Below are 21760 nucleotides of genomic sequence, written 5' to 3'. Positions count from 1 at the left end.
GTCTTTAGGAAGCCAGGAACTTTGCAGTTGCTCAATACTCGCTCAGCTGCTTTGGCATGGGTTCTTTGGAATGGTTTTATTTCTGTAGAGTGGATTCAGAGTTACCAGCGTGGGATCTTTGGAGATTGGTGTGTTTAGCTGCTGTGGAAACATCCTGGCAAGGTGGAGCTTGGCTTGGTGACTGTGGCTTCATTGGAGGTGACATGAGAGCAGCCTCTGGGCAGCACAGCAGACTAGAACACCAGTCTTGTAGTTTAATCTGTTTAAACTGTCTCTGCTGCACAAAACAAGTTTCTCTTTTTGCTGCTCCAAATGCCAGAGTTTCATTGGATCATTCAGTCATGGAATGGTTTGGGTTGGAAGGGACCTTAAAGATCATCTCATTCCAATCCCCTGCCATGGCAGGGACACCTTCCACTGTCCCAGGTTGCTCCAAGCCATGTCCAACCTGGCCTTGGACTCTTCCAGGGATCCAGGGGCAGCCACAGCTTCTCTCCTGTCTGGAGGGTGCAGATCTCACCTGCAGCAATTTGGCTCAGTTTGGAAGAGAATCTTTAAAATTGTGTTTTAAAGGGGACTCATGGTGCTGTGTGTGCTGGGGGATTTAATTTTGGGCTGTTCAGTGCCCCAAAGGCCAAGAAAAGTGGCATGGATTTAAGGGAATTTGAGTTCCTGAAGCCCTGTGTGCTGAAATTCTGCCCAGCTGGGATCACTGCTTTATATTTGATATTGAATTTCCCCTCCCCTGCTGCTTCATTAAGGCAATGGAGTTATAGAAATGTCAGTAATTAACTAACAAAGGACACGGGTGGTAGCACAGTAAGCAGCTTCCATAGGTGCATGGCTGTCATTCCAGAGTTTTCAATCCAGCATGGGAAGGTCATCTCTGCCACACTCATCATGGCTGTGAAAAATCCCATCCTACATCCAACACTTTCTGTGCCACTTCAGCTGTTTCCAGCCCCTTGGATAGTCATGGCAGTGCATTCCACGTCCCCCCTCCAAAATGGGGTAGGAACAGGACTGCCACTTCCACTTTTTTTGTTTTTCATTTTGCCTGTTACTGGAATTGTTGTTGATCTCTTCAAGCATTCCTTGAGCTTTGTGTTCGCTGGCAGGACTGAGCTGTTGGCACAGGGCATTTGCAAGGGGATTGTTTTGCTGTGGAGGTGACAAAAGGCAGCTCAGCTCCTTTGGGGTGCTGTGACCACTTCCCAAGGGAGCACCTGGAATGCAGAGCTCAGCCCTCCATGTCCCTCCCTGTCCTTATTAAAGTCCTTATTTAAGGTCCTGGGGAGATTCAGAGTTCAGCCAGTGGATTCATCCATTTTGGTGGGTTTTCTGGAGAACCAATCCTGTGTCAAGCCTTGGGAGGCTGCGTGGCCTCTGACAGGTGCTGTGGCACAATCCCACCTTTCCACTTGGGCTACCAAGTTCCATCTGTGGGCCAGCTCTCAGATAACAGTGGCTTTTGCTAAAGACAGGGTGTATTTTGTGTCCTTCCTGCAGGAAGCTCTTGCAGTGACCCTGTTGTAGCTCTTCAGCCAGTTCTGAAGCATCTCTGGCTACCCCAATTTGCCTGTGGTCACTTGATGTGCAGTTAAAAATGACCCTGTCAAACTGTGGTGTTGGATGTTATGTTAGAATCAATTTTTCTCATTGCTGATGGTTTTACTTCATGTATTTTTGGAATCTGGGCCCTGATTTTACTTTGAAACAGTCAAAACATTCAAAAAAAGCCTCCAAAGCTTTCAAAGCACTTGAAGTATATCCTCCCTTCAGACATTCTCAGTCATTTTAATCCTAGATCTGACCCTAAATATCTGCTCTGAGCTGTGCCCAGGTTGCAGAGGCTCTTGGATCTACCTACAGAGAGAACCAAGAAGCCTGGGGAACATTGGGAGTGATGGTTTGGGAGAGAGGAACTGAAAATGAATGTGGTGGTTAAATCTGTTCTTGCTAGTAAGAGCCACTTGAATTTATTTTTGGGTGCAATTTTGATCCATCCTATTCTGGAGCTAAATTCATTATATTTTTTTTTTTGGGATTGTCTCCTCCTTCCCTCTTGGCCTCCAGCTGCCAAACCCTCCCTTCTCTCCCATGCCCTGGCACAGGGCACTGCAGTATCCCGAGCTCCAGCACTGCAGATGTGCCAGATGGAGACACTGAGCTCATGCAGGTCTTAATTTTGGAAGCAACAAAAAAAGATGACTTGAGAAAATCGTTCTTGTTTGTACTGAATTTTTTCAGAGCCCAGTGATGTTCAACAGGTGCCTCAGAAGCTCCGTGCCACAGAGCTCCCAAGTGTTGCTGGTGTTCATGGAATGGTTTGGGTTGGAAGGACCTTCAAGACCATTTATTCCAACCAGCAGGGACACCTTCCACTAATGCAGGTTGCTCCAAGTCCCATCCAACGTGTCCTTAAAGCCACAAACATCCTCTGCTTTTATAAACCTGTCCCCTAAATCATCTTCATAGAGAAAATCACACATCAGACATTTGCCCACTTAATTCTTCCACCTGTGATTTTTCTTTCCTCTGGGCAGGGTTGTTTGACAGCAGCTAAAAGTGCAAAGATGCCTATTAGTTAAGTCTTTCCTGTCTGCAGAGTTGAACATCTTTAATATTCCTGTCTTCTGTGAGTTCTCTTCCATGAACTTTCCTTCACTCGCCACCCTCCTCCCATTTATCAAAGCCTGCCTTGCTCACCAGGTGCCTGGTGAGGGACTGGGTTATTCACCTTGTGTCACACTGCCTGCTGTCTCCAGGGAAAACGGGAGATATGAAATAAAAGGAGAGGTTGGTGCTTCCATGCTTGTTGAGAAATGCTGGCTTTTGAAATGCCCTAAGCTTGAGATCTCCTGCTTGGAGAACAGCTCTGATGTGGCTAATGATGCTGACCATTGCCCACTCCAGCTGCCTATTGCCTGGACCAAAATGGATTTATTCTCATGGAAGTGGGGCTCCCTCAGCTCACTTTAGGTAACAGGTAGCTGAAGAAGCAACACTTCAGTTTTTTCCTAGAACAAAACATCCTGCAGGGGCTTCATGTTTAATAATAATAATCTTGTCATGTTTGATTTCAAGGCACATGCTGTGAGCTGAGCTCAGTGGTTTAGTCACAGAATCATGGAACAGTTTGGGTTTGAAGGGAACTTTTTAAACCATCTCATTCCAACCCCCTGCCATGGGCAGGGACACCTTCCACTATCCCAGGTTGCTCCAAGCCCTGTCCAACCTGGCCTTGGACACTTCCAGGGATGGGACAGCCTGGACAACCTGTGCCAGTGCCTCTCCACCCTCACAGGGAATAATTTCTCCCTAATATCCAATCCAAACCTACTCTCTTTCAGTCCTGTCCTACAACCTCCCTTTAACCTTGGTGTCAGCTGTGCCTATTTTCACCATTAACACCTGCACTTAATATTCCCACTTCTTGCTTAATAATTGGAGGGGTCAAGCCCTGTCTTGCCAAAATTGGATGTTCTCTGGGGCTCTGGGACAGCAGCATTGGCTCCTCTGTTAGTCCCTGGCTGAGCAGAGAGCTCTGTTGCCTCAGCCCCGAAAGGAAAGGAAGGTGTGAAGAACCAATGAGTTACTGCATGGCAGGGGTGAGCTGATGTAAGATGGAGGTGGTGCTGTTCTGGAGAGTTTATTTTTCTATCCCCTCCTTTCTGCACGTGTTGGACCATGTCTGGTGGTGAGTAAGGCAGCTCAGCTTGCTTACCTTGGCGTGAACACTGTGTTCTGCCGCAGCACCCTGTCCTGGCCAGCATTTCAGCAGGTTGGCAAACGAGCTGTCCCACTGTGGGTGACACAGAGCCTGGCACGGGTGGCTCTGGGACTGCCTGGGGTGGGAGGTGAGGAAAAGAGAGCTCTCAGCTGGTGGCAGTGACCTGTATGATCATCCACCACAGAATTCCCAGCTCCACTCAGTGCCGCACGTGTCTGACTCCTGCCTCTCTGAAATGAAAATGTGGGAACCAGATGTGACCCGCCAGTACTATCTTGTTTAACACCCCATCTCCAGATGTTTCCAGCTTGTAGTGCTAATTTCCACTTGCAGTTATCCAAGAGCTAAATCTGAGATGCTCTCTGCCTTCATGTCTAGGAAGAGGAGTCCAACTGACCTTAGTGTCACCTCTTGCTTTGCACAATCCCACATATCTTGCATCCAGGTAGGACAAGCCTGTCCATCCCCAAACTGCCACTTCCATCTCAAAATCATCTTGTAGTGAAGTTTCTCCTTCACTCTCTGGGTAAGAGGATTGAAAAGCAAGAAGAATCAGATTTTTGCCCAGGAAACTTTGTACTTTGCAAGGGCATTTCATCACATCCTTTTTTGAAGGCTTGTAAGAACAGCTTTCTCCAAGGGATGCTCTTCCCTCGGGACTGCACATGCTTTTCTTAAATTTCACCAGCACGTGACCACAGGGCATGGAAGGACTCGCAGGAATGTTCCTAACTCCCTTTGAAAGGCAAGCTGTTCTTTCAGCCTCTTGCAGAATCACTCTGACAGGAGATGCTGCAATCAGGCTGCAGAGGTAATTGCATTTGTAATGTGAAAGACAGAACAGGGTCTACAATTCTCATCCTCGACTGGCTCTGCAGGAACTTGAGGTAGTCCAAAAAAACCCCCCAAACCAACAGACCCAACCATTGCTTCTGACATTTGCAACTGGTCTGGGCAAAACATTAGGAAACAACATACTCAAGGGGACAAGATGATCTCATACATCTGACTTTAAAGCAACATGCTCCCGTGGAAACTTGCTTCCGTGCCTATTCCAGAGCACTGGCTGCTGCCCGGATCTCCCCTGCCCCCCCTGGCCCAGCTCAGCTTAGTCAGCAAGTTCCAGTTCAACTTCTGCCTTTTATTTTGTGCCTGTACCTGAGTTAGCTCCATTCCTCAGCAACCAGCTCTTTGTCAGAGGAAAGGCTTCCAGGATGCTGCCAGCAGCTCATTGTCCATTTCCTGAGAAGAAATGCTTGCTTTTAAGTAGTTTGCCTGAAATCTTGACTATTCCAGTGCAGCTAAGGCTTCCTGTGTTGGTTGACTTTGTTGGGATGAAGTTCCAGCCACCCACATGCACTGTCTGCATTTAATTCTGAGCCTGGAGAACAAATCTGTGCCGCAGGGTTTCGCCATCGCCGTGTTGTTGTTGCTCTGACATTGCAACGTGTGACCATCCTCAGTGCGGCAACTGTGATTTACAAGCAGCAGCTCCCCACTGTTTATTGGAGATAATAATTTATTATTATTATCCACTGTTGGATTTTGAGGGGTGTGGAGACAGGAGCTGGGCTGGAGCAATCCACAGGGGTTGGATGGAGCAGTGTTGAAGGAAGTCACAGCTGGAGCCCTGTGGCTTGAGCAAGGGATGCTTCTGCCATGGCACATCCTCTCTGGTCCTTCCTCAAGTGCACATCAGACCTTTAGGATGTTCACAGATCTTTTGTATGAAGACAGTGGAAGGATCTCAGCATCCCAGGTAGAGATGAGTTTGTTTGCATCCAAGTTACTTAAGGTTTTCCTCTAATAAAACCTTGGCGTTCCCTGTTTGGCTGGCTTGAACACCAGGCTGGTTTCTTTCTTCTGTGTCATCATAGGTGTGGTGTGGACTTTCCCAATAGAACGTTGCTCATTCAGTCCCATTTTTTGAAAAAGAATAGAACAGATTATCTTTTCAGGGCCTGTCTCTTGCTGGTTTTTCAGGAGCAGGTGCCAGCAGCTGGCGTGGCCATGAATGAAGTGATACAGGGGAAGCTTATCCGGAACTGACTGTAGCTTCCTCTCTGCCTCTGAAGGATTTACCCTCCTTGAAGGGTTTCCATTTTCATTAAATCCGCCTGTAGCAACGAAACCTGAAAAAGCCCTGAACTCCCACCTCCAGCAGACTGGCTGGTGTTGGTGTTGTTTGGGTTTTTAACCGGGGAGAATGAGTCAGCCTGTCCTCAGAGAGCACCAGGACTATCGGCACCACTTCACCACCAGTTTCCTGTTGCTCCCTTTTGTTTCTTTCTTTTTCCTTTTGTTGAAGCTTTTAGGGCCAGGGTACACATTTGTGAGAGCGTCTGGATGTTTCCCACTACTGGGACTCTACTGTGTGTGTCTTCTCTGCTTATTTTTATCAAAAGGAGGACCAGAAAGATGCAGAGATCAAGACTTTGTCAGAACCTCAACTTCTAGAATCACAACTCTAACTGCTGACATTAGGGAGCTGTCAGCTCCACAAATAAATCTTTATAAATCAGCATTCACACTGTAGAAATTCACACAACTTGATATCTAAGTCACTTAAAATAAAAAATATTGACTGCTTGGGCGTAAAGCTTTAAAGGTAGGTTAGTACCTATCTAGAGGCCATGGAGTACTGATGACAATGAAGTTATGGCAAACTCATACCAAACTCTTGTGTTTGGTCCCTGAGATATGACCTTGGTGTCTCAGACCATGCTTTGCATGCTGTTTTTTGTGCACTTGTGTTTTTTGTTGTTCATCTATTTTTCGTAAAGAAAGGAGCACAGGGATGTGCAGGAATGCCATAGCAGAGCACGTGTGCCTGGGTGCTGAAGGCACATGTTTGTCTTGTCAGCATGTGGGAATATCTGCATGGAAAGCGGTGCTTTTGGGGATGGGAACCATCCTGACCGAAGCCGGAGCAGATGGGACGCTCAGCCTGAACCAGCCCGTCTCGTTTATGCTTTATTAATTAGACATGTTATCAGAGTCATCTGTGTTTTCTTTCCTTTTCTCCTTTCCAAACCAGTTCTGCTGCTTCGCTGCCCGCAGAGGCTCTGATGAGGAGCCCAGTTTGAATCCCTGAGACTTGCATGGCTGCACTTGTTCATTGTGGTCTGTGTTAGCACCACAAAAACTTCAGGGTGAGGACTCAGAGGAGCTTTGTGAGCTCTGGGGATCAGAATTTTGGGAGTTGATGGTACTGTCCTGGTAGCACGTCCTCTCCCTGTGTACTGTCAGTGTTTTTAAGAACTTCCACCACATGTGTTAATCACAGAACCACAAAATGGTTTGAGTTGGAAGGGACCTTAATGATTGTCTCATTCCACCCTTCTGACATGGCAGGGTCACCTTCAACTATCCCAGGTTGCTCCAAGCCCTGTCCAGCCTGACCTTGGACACTTCCAGGGATGGGGCAGCCACAGCTTCTCTGAGCAAACTACGCTGCTGCTTGCTGTAGGATGCTTAAAACCTGACATGGATCAAAAAGGTGACTGGATAAACTCATGCAAAGAAAGTATAAAGAGCCCTGGGTAGAAATAGTCTGTGCTGAAGACTGAGAAGTGTTCTGGGGAGAAAGTGGTATGTGCTGGTATGGCACTGACCGTGCTTCCTAGACCCACTGCTGGTTGTAGTTGGAGGTATTGAATTAAGCAGATCTTAAATCAGGTTTGCCATGCACATTTGGACAGTCTCAGGCTGTCCCTGTGCACACTCAGTTTTAAAATTTTACTGAAGGAGAGAAAAACCTTTTGGAGGTTGAAGTGCTCAGGTGGGAACCAGGAGTAGATGTTTTCCCAGATTTCTGTGTGAACATCTATCTCACAGCAGGCTAATATCTGAATCCTCAATGGAAGTGCCTGTCTCTATATATAAGGGTGAATTGGGTCATAAAACCCTTTGAGTGAACCCATTACAGTTTCAGGCTGCTCCAGTGGAGGTTCAGGTTGGTCATTAGGAGGAAATTCTTCATAGGAAAGGTGATAAAACACTGGACTGGGTTGCTCAGGGAGGTGGTGTAGTCCCTATCCCTGGAGGTGTTTAAGGAAAGGCTGGATGTGGCACTCAGTGCTCTGGGCTGGGTGACAGGGTGGTCACAGGTTGGACTCAATGATCCTGAAGGTCCTTTAGAACCTGGTTTATTCTGTGCCCATCTCTGATGTGGGAGATGGTGAAACAGGAGTTGGACTCGATGATCCCTGGGGGATCCCTTCGAGATCAGAATATTCTGTGCTTCTCTGAAACGCCATAAAGCCAACCTGAGTATCATCCTTTCTGACACGTGGGTCTGTTTCATAGCCACCATTTGGTGAGGTGAAGGGAAGATCTGTGGATTTGCTTTGTCTGCTGCCCATCCAGGGAAAATTCCCACTCCCTGAACAAGCAGCAGGATCATCCCTGCACACACGGCAGGGAAATAGCTTTTAATGATGGGCTGGCTTGGATACTGCCCAGATCCCTTCCCTTACAGCAGGACAAGATGCTGACCATCTCCAGGCTCTTCCTGGCACACACACTCAGCATATGTTATCCCTGAAGTCCTTTTCCCAGGCGTGGCATGCCTTTGTGCAGGCACAGCGTCTACCCTGCTAATAGGATGCTGGTGTCTTCTATCAGCGAGTTAATTGGGTCCCTCGGTGCTGGGATATTTCCTGCTGCTGCATCCTCTTCCCGGAGCTACGCCTCCACCTCGGGAACTTCCCTGCTGATGAAGATGTGATGCTGAGCTCTCCGCCGTGCCCGGAGCCAGCGGAGGTTAAATCCCAGATAAAGCTTTGGGATTGCTCGCAGCCTGGGGTGGGGGATGCACACGCTGAGAGGTTGCTGGAGGCATTTTAATTGCGGCGTGTTTATCGAGCTGGCTGTAAACACAGCAGGAGGTTGCTGCTTCTCCAGAGCCTGGGAGCCAAAGGTGTATCGATCCCACGGAGCTGCGGGACACAGGTACATGCTGGTGGAGATCTCAGCAGGGTTGTTTCCAGCTGAGGATGAAATCTCTCTCGTGTCCTGCGCTTCCTCCTCACCTCGTGTCAAGCTGTAATGATTTTATAACCCAACTTTGTCAGCTGATTTCCTCCCGAAAGCAAGAAGCCCTGTTGCTAGGAGTGGGGTGGAGGGGAGACAAAACTCAGGAATACTCATCTCCAGCGGTCCAACACTGCAGATAACATTGAGTCACTGCTGAAAGCCTCAAAGCAAAACAGATGTTCCGTTTCTAGTGACTGAGTAAGTTTTAAAGGTACCAGATGAGCAAAGTTTTAACTGAGGTATTTAATTTGTGGTTGACAGCTGAGACAAAGCATGGGCAAACAAGGCACAATGCAGAAATGGTCCCTCTCCTGCCTTACACATGGCGGTGTGTTTTCATAAAACCTTTTTTTCCCACTTTCCCCCATTTTTTAAATAGGTCTTTCCGGCTTGACTCATTCTCTCTGTAGTTGTAACCTTTAGCTCTGGGTGGGAAGGCAATTATTTAGTGAGACATGAGACCAGTGGCAGGGTGAGTGGGCTCTTGTTGCTGCCTCTGTCATCTCGCTGTTTGACAAGTCACTTGTCCAGGAGTGGCTTGTGCCTCTGAAGTTGGGGATAATTACACGTGTTCTCAAAAATAAGGAAACTGGACTTAATGGTGCATCTGCTCAGCCTGACTTTTGAATTCATGAATGAGTAGAAAACTTGGAATGGGACTGTCATACAGCTGTTAGCCTTGGAGCAAGAGACAATTTTTGATGACTATATTCTTTAAAAAAAAAAAAAAAAAAAGGCTGAGGGCTGTGATCCCAGGATCCTGGGCTTGTTGGGCAGCCAGCACTGGGAGCTCCTTGAGCTGCTGCTGGTGGAGGTGTTGGGTTCCCATTGCTTTGATCTCTGCTGAGAAACCTGCAGCACTGCCTGTGTGAAACAGAGGTGCTGAATCCCTCCTTGCCGCTCAAACCTGAGCATGTGATGGCATAAAAGGGAAGGATTTGTGTCCTGCTCCCTCTTCCCAGCATCGTGGGCAGTGGGAGTGCTTGTGGATTCCTCAGGAACAATGAATACCTAATGTAAAACACGTTAAAATCCTGAGAAAGAGGATCCCGATCAGAACTGCCCTCCTCGGTAAGTCCATAAATCAGTTCACTCTGTTCTTTCTGGAGGAGTCACTCGTGTTTTGGCTGCTCAGCACCACGGGAAGGACAGGATAGACCTTGGGTTGCTCTCCCTGGTGTGTGGGAAGTGGATTTGTACTGCTAAGCCCATGTGGGAGCTGAAGCCAAGGCTCCATCCCGCCAGTCCTGCAGGATTTAGGGTTTTTTTGGCGAATTCTAGATGGTTTCTATTAAGAAAAAGGCTTTTTGGATCTCTTCTGAGGGTGCCTCCCTTTGGAGGCTTTCTCAGGAGTCCATGTGCTGAGCACTTAATCTTCCACCCCACTTAAGGGAAGATGGGCAGACACCAAACCCTGTTGGCACCTTTTTTCACTTAATTCTCGCATTTAATTGTTCTTCGTTGGGCTTTTAAGAGACTCTCCGCCAAAATCAAGAAGCTAAAAATTAAAGTAATTATTGTGGTGATGGAAACAATCAAAGAGGCCACCAGGCTTCTGGTCTGTGTGCTGGGGAGGAAAGAGCAGACTGGGATTGAGCTCATCTCCTGGGACACGCTGGGCTCCAGGAGTTAATTTTGTTCCCGACTTCTCTGTCCATGAGTAATCCATTTGTGCTGGGAGGAAATGGCAAGTTCTTGCAGCGAGGACAGGCTTCACTGCTGGAGAAAATGATGCCTATTTATCATATGATGCTCTCTGTGCCTTTTTTTATTTGTCCTTCATCTGAACTAAGCTCTCTGGTGATGAGCTTCGCTGTCTGACAGCACATTCTGTTGTTGCCTACAAGTGTTTTTCTTTCCTGCATTTGCTGTTTCCCTGCAATTTCTCACACAGCTCCAGGCACCAGTTTGTGCTGGGCCCACCCAACTGGGATGGAGCTGGACAGGAAAGAATCTGGGGGTCCTGGTGGACATCAAATTAACCCTGAGGCAGCAACGTGCCCTTGTGACAAACGGACAGTGGTGTCCTGGGCTGTGTGAGACAAAATGCTTCCAGCAGGTCCTGGGAGGGGATTCTGCCCCTCTGCTCAGCACTGGGTCCAGTTGTGCCTCCCCAGGACAGGAGGGACATGGACAGCCTGGGGAGAGCCCAGGTGAGGACTGGAGCATCTCTGCTCTGTGGAGAGGCTGGGAGAGCTGGGAGTGCTCAGCCTGGAGAAGAGAAGCTCTGGGGATCTCATCCCTGTGCATCAACACCTGCAGGGAGGCTGCAGAGAGGACAGAGCCAGGCTCTTCCCAGTGGTGCCCAGGGACAGGACAAGGGGCCATGGATACACACTGACCATAGGAAGGTCACTCTGAACATCAGGGAACACATTTTGGCTGTGGGGGTGACTGAGCACTGGCACAGGTTGTCCAGGGAGGTTGTAGACTCTCCATCTTTGGGGATATTCAGCATTTATGAGGATACACACAATCATGAGCAGCTGGCTCTGTGTGACCCTGTGAGCAGAGAGTTGCTCCAGACAGTCTCCAGAGCTCCTTTGTAACCTCCAACACTCTGTGATTCCAAGACAGGGAAATCAAGGTCCTCAGGAGATGCAGGGCTGGGCTGAGCCCTCTGCAGGGGTGTGACTTATGCACAAATGCAGCTACATTTGGCATCGAACAGCACTGTATGATCACATCTCCTTTGCTCTAAGAATGTAAAATGGCTTAATAATTCTTCTCCTGCTGTTTTGGATTAATTTCTGTCTTTATGCTGTGTGTTTTCTTTGCTTGCTTCCTCCTTTCACCTTCCCAGCTGTCTCCTCAGAGCAAACTTCCGTGACTCTTATTGTTCTGCTTGTTTTCATTCTCCTTCTTGGATAAATGTATTTTTTTTTAAAGTATTGTTTCCTAAAGCTCTGCAAAACGCTCTTTCCCTGCTGCATTTTGAAATATTAGCTGCAAAAGAAAGAGTAAGGAGCCCTAATTCAGGTGAATGTTTCCCTTTATCTGTTTTTCTTTCAAAAAGTGACTAAAGCCACTGATAAATAATGCTAATTTTTGCTGCCATCTGTGAATGCAGGACCAAGCTGTTTCAGAGCAGCATTTTTAGTGCTTTATCTGTTCAGGGAGGGAAGGAAAAAGGCTCTTTGCTTTAGCAGCAATAACCTATCTGCCACAAGTTGTAGTCTGTGCTCCCATCTACCACTAAAACCCAAAGCAAACAAAGATTCGTGCAGAGACAGGAAACCTTTTGGGTGTAATTGCTGGGAGGTCTTTGCTTTACCGATTTTTGGGTTCACCCAAAAAGGCAGCTGAGCAGGGCTGCGGTTCACTGGGGTGCATTTATGATGAGCTCTCACTGGGCTCTAATTTGACGTTTTTGGCAGGTCTCTGAGTTTCAAACACCCTCTGCAAGAGTGTCCTGGCCACACTGAGTGAAAATGTCCCGTGGAGGGAGGGAGGGAGGGACGGAAGGGGTCGGTGAGTGGAGGCAGAGCTGAGCTACGCCCTGAGGACAGCCCTGCCTCCAGGCTCCTTTATTTTGGCCTCGAGCCTTAGTTTACATAATCCTGCCCTGATCCCTCCTCTTCTGCATGGATCAGCCTTAGAAGACCCTCCAGTTTGACCAGATCAAACTGGGAAGCAGGTGTCTCCCATCACCTGAGCCAAGAAGTGGTGGTGGTGGTAGAATCAGGTGGCTTTGGCTGTATCAGAAGACCTCACCACTACCAGGACTTGATTCTGGAACTCTTTTGGAGGCTGAAAAAGAGAAATCAAACCTTGAAGATGTTCTGGAAAACTATGGAACAGATCTGGCTCCTGGAGCCTGTGTGTTGAATAGATGCAGCCCCACATGGGAAAGGTCTCACCTGCAGAGTCCTTGAGGCTTTTTCTCATGTATTTATCTCCAGGTTGTGTGAGTTTCCAAAACCAGAATTGGGCTGTGATTTAGGACCAGTTTCCCAAACCAGAATTGGGCTGTGATTTAGGACCAGTTTCCCAAACCAGAATTGGGCTATGATTTAGGACCAGTTTCCCAAACCAGAATTGGACTGTGATTTAGCATCAGGTCTTTAGGGGAGCTTGTCACAGTGATGTGTAATAGCATAATAAAACCCTAACTGCTTCACTTTAATGTGTCAAATGACTCGTTTACAGTGTCATCTGGGAGAGATGAGGCTCTATGAGATAACTAAGACTTGCACGGGGAGGGAATATTGAGTAATGGACCCACAGCTATAATTGGAGGAGGAATAGATCTTCCATTTCAGATCTGAGGAAGTGGTTTAGCTGCCCAGTCTGTAAGTGAATGATTCTTCTCTCAACTTCCTCCACATATTCCCCACTTCCTCTGTGTAATATTCCTGTTATTTATAACTGCTGCATTGAATCCTAGAGGCAGATGCTGCCTGCATTTCTGTATTATATAGAAGTTGAGGTCCAATAGGTTGGTCTATAGTCCTGACCTTCTGGGAGCAAAGAATTTATGTGAAAGCTGGCAAAACATTTGTGTCCCTCTAACTAACCCCCTTTTCTCTGTATTCATCACATCTGAATATGGAACAGCCCTGTCCATCTTCTCCCATCCCACAGGAAGCCAGGGAAGTGACAGACCGACATACAAAGGATTATTATATTTGATCAGGCTTGAAAATGGGCTGGAGATAAAGCCCTTGGTGTTTACTGGACCATTAAACATTTATTATCATCTCTCCAGTGTGCTGGTGGTGCTGTAAATAACAGCTGGTGATGAAAGAGTGGGGTCAGCAGTTGCCTTTTGCACCGATGTTTGTAAATGGAGAAGCAGGTCCTGTGATTTTTAAGAGCTTGGTTGGGGGAAGAATCTGCCCAGATGCCTCAGAGAGAAGGGGCAGATGAGCTGGCAGGCCAGAGCTCCTCTTTATCACAAGGAAACGCTGAAATCTTAGGAAGTGGGAGAATTTAAACAACAATGAGAAAAAGATTAGGGCCAGAGTTAGGAGTTAATTCATCCCTGCCCTTCCTAACAAAAATACTTAATGCCCTCGGATCAGCACAGCTTTTGGATCTGGATTTAATTAGGTGGAAGGAGGGCTCAGGCCTCTCTCCCCCAGCTCAGGCACGCTCCACGAGGCATTTCCATCATCAGACTTTTATTTCCCTTTCTCCCCCTTCCCAGGCTTTTGGAGGGAGAGGAGAAGTGTCGCCGCAGGGCTGGAGCTCAGCTCATGGGGTCTGAGCTGCAGCACCTGGTCGGATGATGGGGCTTTTGAAAGGGGGAATATGAAGGGATTACTCTATTGCTGGGAGGCCACAGCCTGGTGATTCCTACCGCAGGCAATCCTTCTGAAGTCAATGAGATTGGAAAGCGTGTAAATCAGTATGGAATTTGGCTTTTTCCTGGAAAAGTGTGGGGGAATATTTGTTTCACTTGCATATAAATTACTTCTAATAAGGCTCCATAGACACAACTGATCCTTCCCATCACACTGTTGCTCCTTCCAGTCCCAGAGTCGCTCTCGCTGTCCTCTCATTTTTAAATAATTTTGCCAAAAAAGTCTCCTGCGTGGGAATTCTCTGTGGTTGGTGCCGGGCTGTGAAGCATTGCTGGGAATGACTCAGGCAGGAATGAGTCCTCGTGCACTCGGGACCTGCGGTGTGAAGGGAGAAAGGAGACAGGCTTGTTTTCACACTCTCTCATTTTGTGTCTCTGCCGTGTTCCTGTTCCACCATTCAGATGTCGTCAGGCTGAGGGATAATTAGAGGGAGCCTGTTTTGCTGCAGAGCCGGATTGGGAATCCACACTGCCGTGAGCAGCCTGGGTTATTTGTTGGGGAATGCAAAGTGGTGGAGTGGGTGTCCAGGCAGCACTGCTGCACCACGGGGGAGAAGATGCTCTGCAGCTTCTTCCCTGTGCCTGCAGAATGTATCTCCTTCCTACAGCTTAAAATAAATCCATAGAAACACGGAATGGTTTGGGTTGGAAGGGATCTTCAAGACCATTTAGTTCCAAGACAGGAACATCTTCCACAGGTTGCTCCAATCCCCATCCAACCTGGCCTTGGACAATTCCAGGGATGTTGAATGTGGGGATATTGTTTTTTTCAGTGATGCTCTCCAGCCTGGCAGTCCCAACCACCTACACCCAGATGTTTAAGGGATTCCTGGGAGCTGCTCTTGGACCTCTCAGACATTGGTTCTGCTGCTGCCTTTGCTGTGGGTGGGTGGGTGGTTTGAGTGCTCACTCTGTGAGGATTTAAAGCTCTAATAAAGCATTAGAACAAAGAGCATCAGCTTTTCCCTTGCTCCATTGAGGAGGATATCTAATTTTGCCAGATGTTCCCACAGTACAGGTGGTTTCAGTTGGCTTGGACTCACCTTACCTGAAAAAAATGCATCTTGCCTGTTCGTGCATTGCACAGCACGTGGAGGATGTGGCCAACTTGAGTTGAAAATGAGATCTAAAACTGGAGGAGTCCCACAGAAAGTAACTGGGGAGCCAAATATATACCACTGAATAACTGAGGAGAGAACCAGGTCCTGTGAAGCTGGTTGCCAAGGGAATAATTCACTTGTCTCTCCCCCAGCTTGATGGAATATTGTTTTCCTCTCCTCCTTGCCAACATACCCACAGCTCCAGAGGAGTCACTCACTCCTGTAGATGCTCTAACTGATACATGCCTAATTCCACCTTGGGGATGTTTTCATGAGCAGAGGAGCCTTTGAAGGCACCTTGCCCTGTTCCAGGCCTCCAGAAAGGTTTGTGCTGTCCAGGTGTTTGTCCTCTTTTCCCACTGATGCTGGCTGGCCTGACAAGTACCTGGCTCCCCCCGCCAAAAAAAGTAAGGGAGTTTTTAAGGCAACATTCTGGATTTGATTGTAAAATCTGGCACAAATGAGGTCTTTCCAGCTTCAAGCCAAGTGATGTGTTTTCCTTCTTGTCCTCTCTGCAGAACAGAACAATTTAAGACTAATTTTTTTGTTGTTCATTAGCTCCTGGTGTGTTAACAGCCCGTGTAAACTTGGGTTATTCCCCAAAACTTGAGCTGCGGTCTTCAGACTTCTTCTCAGCCATCTTCATGCCTTTTTCAGGCTGATGTTCCTCCAGCTGCGCTTGGAATACTTGGATAAACTTATTCTATATGGGGACTACATTAGTGGCTAGGACAATCTCATTTTAATGGGACAATCCCAGTCATCCACAACTCAACCCAAGCAGTTGGGGCAGTAAAGACAGATCTGGCTGATCCATGTGGAATAACACAAGCCATTCACGGGGTGTTCCTCTCTTCCAGGGCGCATCGAGAATAATCATCAGCCTTAGTAAGGATTGATTGTGTGTTCCCCATCCTCCTGGTTTGGTATTCATTGGAAAAGCTTTGGCCGTCGCGTTGAGGAGGCGAAGAGGTGAATGAACGTCCCTTGCAAGGTACAGTAGAGACATGGATGTGTGTTTGGGGTGTGGAGCAGGTGCTGATGTAGCCTTTGGAGGTTCCAGGGTGTACAGCTTCCTCATGGATTCAAATCTCTCGGTCTTACATGGAGAAACCTGTGCTGCATCATTCCCTTGTTCAATGCCAATGAGTGTGGTCTTCTTAGACCAGGGGGTGTTGGCTTTGTTTTGGTGCAAGCTTGGATAAGTCCAGTGTTTTCTCTTCATTTACTTGAAAGAACGTTTAATTTTTGAAACTTTTGGGTTTTACTGTGAGCTATATAGAGTTTGAGCATCAATATGTGCACTGTTTTCAAGAGAACTTAAGGTTTCTTTTTCTTGGCTAGACAAACCAATATTAGAGTAAAATATTTTGAATTAGTATTAGACTGAAATGTACTCAGTTATCTCAGTTGTTATCTCAGTGCAGATGGGCATGGAATCCTTGCATGAGTGATTTATTAAGGAGGGGAAAAAAAAAAGCCCAGAGTCTTTTTGAGGAAAGTAAGGTCGTGGACTAAGAAGGAAAGTTACAGAGTAAGAAGGAGTTACTGAGGATGTTGGTGAATTAAAACCCACCATCCATCAGGGAGCTTGTGGGAAGTTTTTCTGGTGGAAGTTCTTCCCGTGGTCTGACTTGTGGAAAAGATTGAGGAATGCTTTTAAAAATTAAAAATAAAACCCCTACTGTAAGATTTCTCGTTGGGTGTTTCAAAGGACTCATTCCAACCCAAGTGGGTTCAGTGCAGGGATGGTGCTGCTGGAGCAGCAAACGGAGATGTGCTTGTGAAACTTGGGGATTTGTATAAACAAGGTCTTTCCCTAAAGCATTTCTTGTTGCTGTGGCTTTCACAGGTTCACCCTGTCTGGAGAAGTAGTTTGTATTTGTGGTTTGATATTTCCTTAAAGCTTCCACACAGGGTCCTGCCGACACTGCCTGCTTCACAAACATGACCAATTTATGGTTTCATATAAAAATTCTTTGAACTCATTGCAAATCTACTGTGGTACCTCGGTGCCAAACTGAAGCCAATCCTAACTTTTGGGGTTGACTAAATCCTTCCCTTGGAATCTGTGTGATACTTAGCAATGAGTTTCAGATCTGTTTGTGTGTGTTCCTCTCTGTGCTTCACTGAATTTCTTTTTTTTTTTTCTACATGTGTTTTTAAGTCTTTTTTTTTTTTGCTCCCTTTTTGATTTAGGGAAAACTCCTGTTGAGGTCAACAGCTGAATAAATCCCAGTAATTAGGGTTGCCCTGTGCAGGACCAGGAGTTGGACTTGGATGATTCTTGTGGTTCCCTTCCAACTCAGGGTATTCTATGATTACAATTTACTGAGAAGTGACCAACTGTCCTAGGAGAAAGACTTTCTCTTTGGTACCTGCTTTCTCCATATCTGATCCCATTAAGCAATAAGTTCAACGAGACTGAAGTCTCAGAAGGAACTCATGTATGATGCTCAGCGTAAGCATTAATAACTTAAACTCCATTTATTTTTCAGTTTTTGCTTGTGTAAAAAAAGGATTTTTTAGAGAAGCAAGAGCTTGGATGTACCTGTCAGGGCTTCTTGAGCTGTTTGGTGTTGGAATTCAGTGGCCAGCTGGAATCCTGAAGCTGCTGGGATTGGCAGGATGTGGCTGAGCCCACGTGAAGAAGAGTGGCCATGGGCTGATCACCATGGCCAGTGCTGTGACTGATCAGGTGAAATGGTCCCAACAAAACTGCTTGTGTGTGATGGTTTGTTTTGCATGATAAGGGCAGATGTGGATGTGACTCTGACTGGAGTGAAATAGTCCCTCAGCACCTTCCTTGTGCAGCAAAATCAGATTTAAATTTGGATAAAAACAGCAGCTTCTTCAACAAAGTCATTTTGGAATAAGACAACAAGGTCCACAGCTGAGGTCATGGGGCTTGTTCAGCTGCCTCAGGGAGTGTGGGATTCTAGGTGGGATTCAGAACTGGAGTGTCCATTGTACCAGAAGCCTCTTGACTCCTGTGGGCTACTGGAAAGATATTTTGGGCTGAGTGCTTTTTCACTCTCTGAAACGGGTTATGAAACAGCCAATGGGAGCTGGAAGCGCTTGTGCACCCTTTTCTGCTTGTGTTTCATTATCCATCACTTCCTGGTTGGTGTCACAGGGCCAGAGCATTCACATTCAGATTATGTGGGGGAAAACTGGTGCATGAAGCCCATACAAAGCTGCCCACTCAGATGTATCGCTAGATTTCTGGGCTTTGTTTGCACGGGTCACATTCACTTGTCACAAGTTACTGTCCTCTTTTTGTCAGCCATTTCAGCAATGTCACACATTTATTCCAGCTCAGACATAGCACAGACTGCACAGTAGCAGTCCTGGCAGACCAGGGAGCCTGTGTTTCCAAAGCACAAGGTGAGAAGGCTTCAAAGTGTAGGTCTGAAATGTTGATTGTATCCTAAAAGGTTCTGCCTGTGTGACTGGAAACCTTGGGATCCCAGACATCATAGTGCTCCCAGGTCTGGTGGCACCTCTGAGTGGAGGTCACGGTGGTCTCAGATCAAAACTCATTACTGAAGGTGGGGAAAGAGGGTGGGAGGTAGGAACAGACCCACGACCAAACCTGCCATCTGTCCCAGAGTGGGAATTGTAGAATATTTGGGTTGGAAGGGAGCATTAAAGGTCATTTCATTCTCCTGCAAAAATCGCTGTCTCACTCCAAGGGCCAGGTCCCATGAGCAGGGACATGGAATTGTAGAATGTTTTGGATTGGAAAGGACCTTTAAGACCATTTCATTCCAACGCCCTGCCATGGGCTGGGACACCTCCCACTGTCCCAGGTTGCTCCAAGCCCTGTCCAACCTGGCCTTGGACACTTCCAGGGATCCAGGGGTAGCCACAGCTTCTCTGGGCACCCTGTGCCAGGGCCTCCCCACCCTCATAGCTGACAAATTCCTTCTAAAATCTACGTTCACCTATTTTTTTCCACCATAATTATTTTCATGATTCCAGCAGGTTTATAGGAAGGGTAAGGTGGAAGCATCCTTGATGCCATGCAAACCTTGAAATGGGAATGTGGGCAGGATCCCAGGTCCATAGACCATCAGACCTGCCTTAGGCTTGCAAAAATAGTTTTGTTTAGATAAATCAAGGACCTTGTTCAAAAACGTTGGGATTTCTTGGGAAATTCAGCTTTCAAAATCCACAGAGAAGCCACCTCTGCTCCCAGCAGCGGGTCGGAAGCTGGGTTTTTCGGGATTGCTGCCAAGGAACATTTCTTGGAAACCTTTCCATGTGCAATGTGAACAGCAGGACAGGAGGTCTGGATTTGAACTCTGGATGATAAAACCAGGGAGGTTTTGGCAGGGCTGTGTTCAGATGCCTCATTCTTGGCCTTTCTCCTTGGGGTGTTCGGGTGAACCCCTGCCTGGGCTGGCTCAGAAACTTCCAGCTGACTTTGTAGCAAAGCTGAATTTTCCACTTGAATAGGGAAGTTTTTGGAGATTGAAACAGCTCTGTAATTTTTTGAATGGAATTCTCCAACCCGTTGGCTATGCCCAGTCTGTATTTTTGAATGAAGCTAGTGCTGAACCTTTCCTGCAGGGGCAAAAATCTTCATAGAATCATGGAATAATAGCTTGGGTTGGAAGGGACCTTAAAGATCATCTGCTTCCAACACAGGGACCTCCTCCCTAGATCAGGTTGCTCCATGCCCCATCCAGCCTGGGGATTCCCTGAAACCATTCCCTGATTCTGTGATTCTTCAGAAATGGCTGGAGCTGTAGCCTGGAGTGTCAATTACTCCTTAACCCAGGTCAAATGTTCCCCTTTTTTAAATTCCACATTGCTTTCTCTGAATCCCTTCTTTCTATTTTTTTGGGAAACTATAAAATTCATGTGGAGAAGGAAGGAAAATCCTTCTTACTGCAAGGGCCAGGTCAGCATCTTTTTTTTAAAAATCCCTGTGAGAGCAATTTGTCAGAAAACCTTGTGGGAAGCTGAGCCTAGTGGAGCCAAGCTGAGCTTGAACACTCCCTTGATTCGAGCTCATATCGCCAGCAGGAACAGAAATCTTTTTATCAGTGACTGCACAGGCTAAGGAGGAGAATTTCCCAAAGGATAGGCTTCTTCCCTAAGTTTCATTCTCCGAGGAGGCCCTGAGAAAAGCAAATCCACTGGGAAGCTGGTAGCTCCAGACAAGTAGGTGCATGCACTGGTGTGCATTCTCACCTGTAGGTACACAGAGAGCTTTCCCAAATTGCCCAGAACCTGAGAAAATGGAGATAAAATCAAAAAAGCAATTGCAGTTAATTACGCTTTCAAGGCAACTGCAGATTGGTTGGAATCCTGTGGGATTTCTGAGGCCTCCCAGTGCAATTTCAGGCAGAGTGTGGCCAGGAAGGTTTGGTTGCTGTGGTTGGAGATGTCTCAGTTGTGACTGTCACCTCTGGCTGTTGGGCTGTGCATGGCACAGTCACCGCCAAGTCAGTTATTGTCTCACGGCAAATTCTTCATAGAATTTTTGAGTTTAGATTTTTTAAAAAAATAGTTTTGTGTATGACTGAACTTTGTTGTTCTTTTTCCACTCACATATTTTCCCATTTCTTCTCATCCTCACCAAAACGTGGCCTGCATTTTGTCTTTTGGGCGGTGGGAAAAAGCCACATTCCAAGAAATCTTGGTTGTCTCTTTGGTTTATAGAGGAATTGGGATGTACCAAAGAAATGCCAGAGGTTGGATGTTCAGGGGGTTGCAGGTGAGCTGGTGTGGAGTAACAGGTGTAGAAATCCATCATGACAGTTAAATGTCTTGTTTTCTATGATGTGAGCTTGGGAAATTAAAGAGCCTAACTTTAAACTCCAGAAGAACCAAAGTCTTGAGGAATTCAGCAGTGTGAGTCACAAAATGCACAAAGCTGTACAGGACAGTATTTCTTGCTGTTCCCTTCTGTTCCTGTGGGAATTTAGGTCAAAAAATGCTCCACTGACTTCAGAATTTTGCTTGACCTAGCCTTCAGGTCTCCAAACACAGTGTAACCCCGTCCCATGAAAGTCATTATTTACCTGAAATTGCAGAGTTTTTGGCAGGTCTGTGTGAGTGTTTGTTCAGGGCTGGACTTCACCGGTAGTAGAAACACATGAAGTTATAGAAAAGATAACACAGACTTATTTTTACTCCCTTAAGATGGCCAATCTTTCTTCAAAGAATCATGAATTAAACAAGACAGCACCTCACAGCAGGTATTACGGAAAAAATAATAATTTAAAAAAAAAAAACCTTTGGAATGGTCTTCCCCTCTGGCATCTTCACTCAGGTTCTGCAATCAGTAATTCAAAGGAGGTTTTGTGGAAAGGGGAGGTGAGATGCAGGAGTTGATATGACTTCCCCAAGGGTGAGAACTTCGAGAGCTGGGACCTGAGCATTAATCTCTTTAATTCCAGCTCAACACTTCACTTGTGAGATCATTGCTTTGTGTGATTAATCTGTGCAATGCCTCCAAAGCCTCTAAAGCCATAATGCTACACATGCATTGAGGAATCCTGCTGCCAGTTGGAGTATCTGGGAGTCTTTTGCTATCTCTGACACCTTTTTGCTTGAATTTTGAACACAAGG

At 46.7% G+C, this 21760-nt stretch overlaps 1 protein-coding gene across 2 annotated transcripts in view; it reads left to right on the top strand.

The window, feature by feature from the left end:
* Positions 1-21760, top strand: part of PTPRA (protein tyrosine phosphatase receptor type A) — a 112487-nt gene that overhangs the window by 10834 nt on the left and 79893 nt on the right. For both annotated transcript variants that reach the window (XM_085059485.1, XM_085059487.1), the window contains exon 2: positions 16036-16169. The gene's annotated coding sequence lies outside the window, so the exon portion shown is untranslated. The remainder of the gene's footprint in view (positions 1-16035; positions 16170-21760) is intronic.

This window comes from Lichenostomus cassidix, chromosome 4 (assembly GCF_008360975.1).
Source record: "Lichenostomus cassidix isolate B80296 chromosome 4, HeHo_3.0, whole genome shotgun sequence".
Lineage (NCBI taxonomy): Eukaryota > Metazoa > Chordata > Aves > Passeriformes > Meliphagidae > Lichenostomus > Lichenostomus cassidix.
Note: the sequence above shows the minus strand (reverse complement) of the source record. Positions and strands in the feature narration are given on the sequence as shown.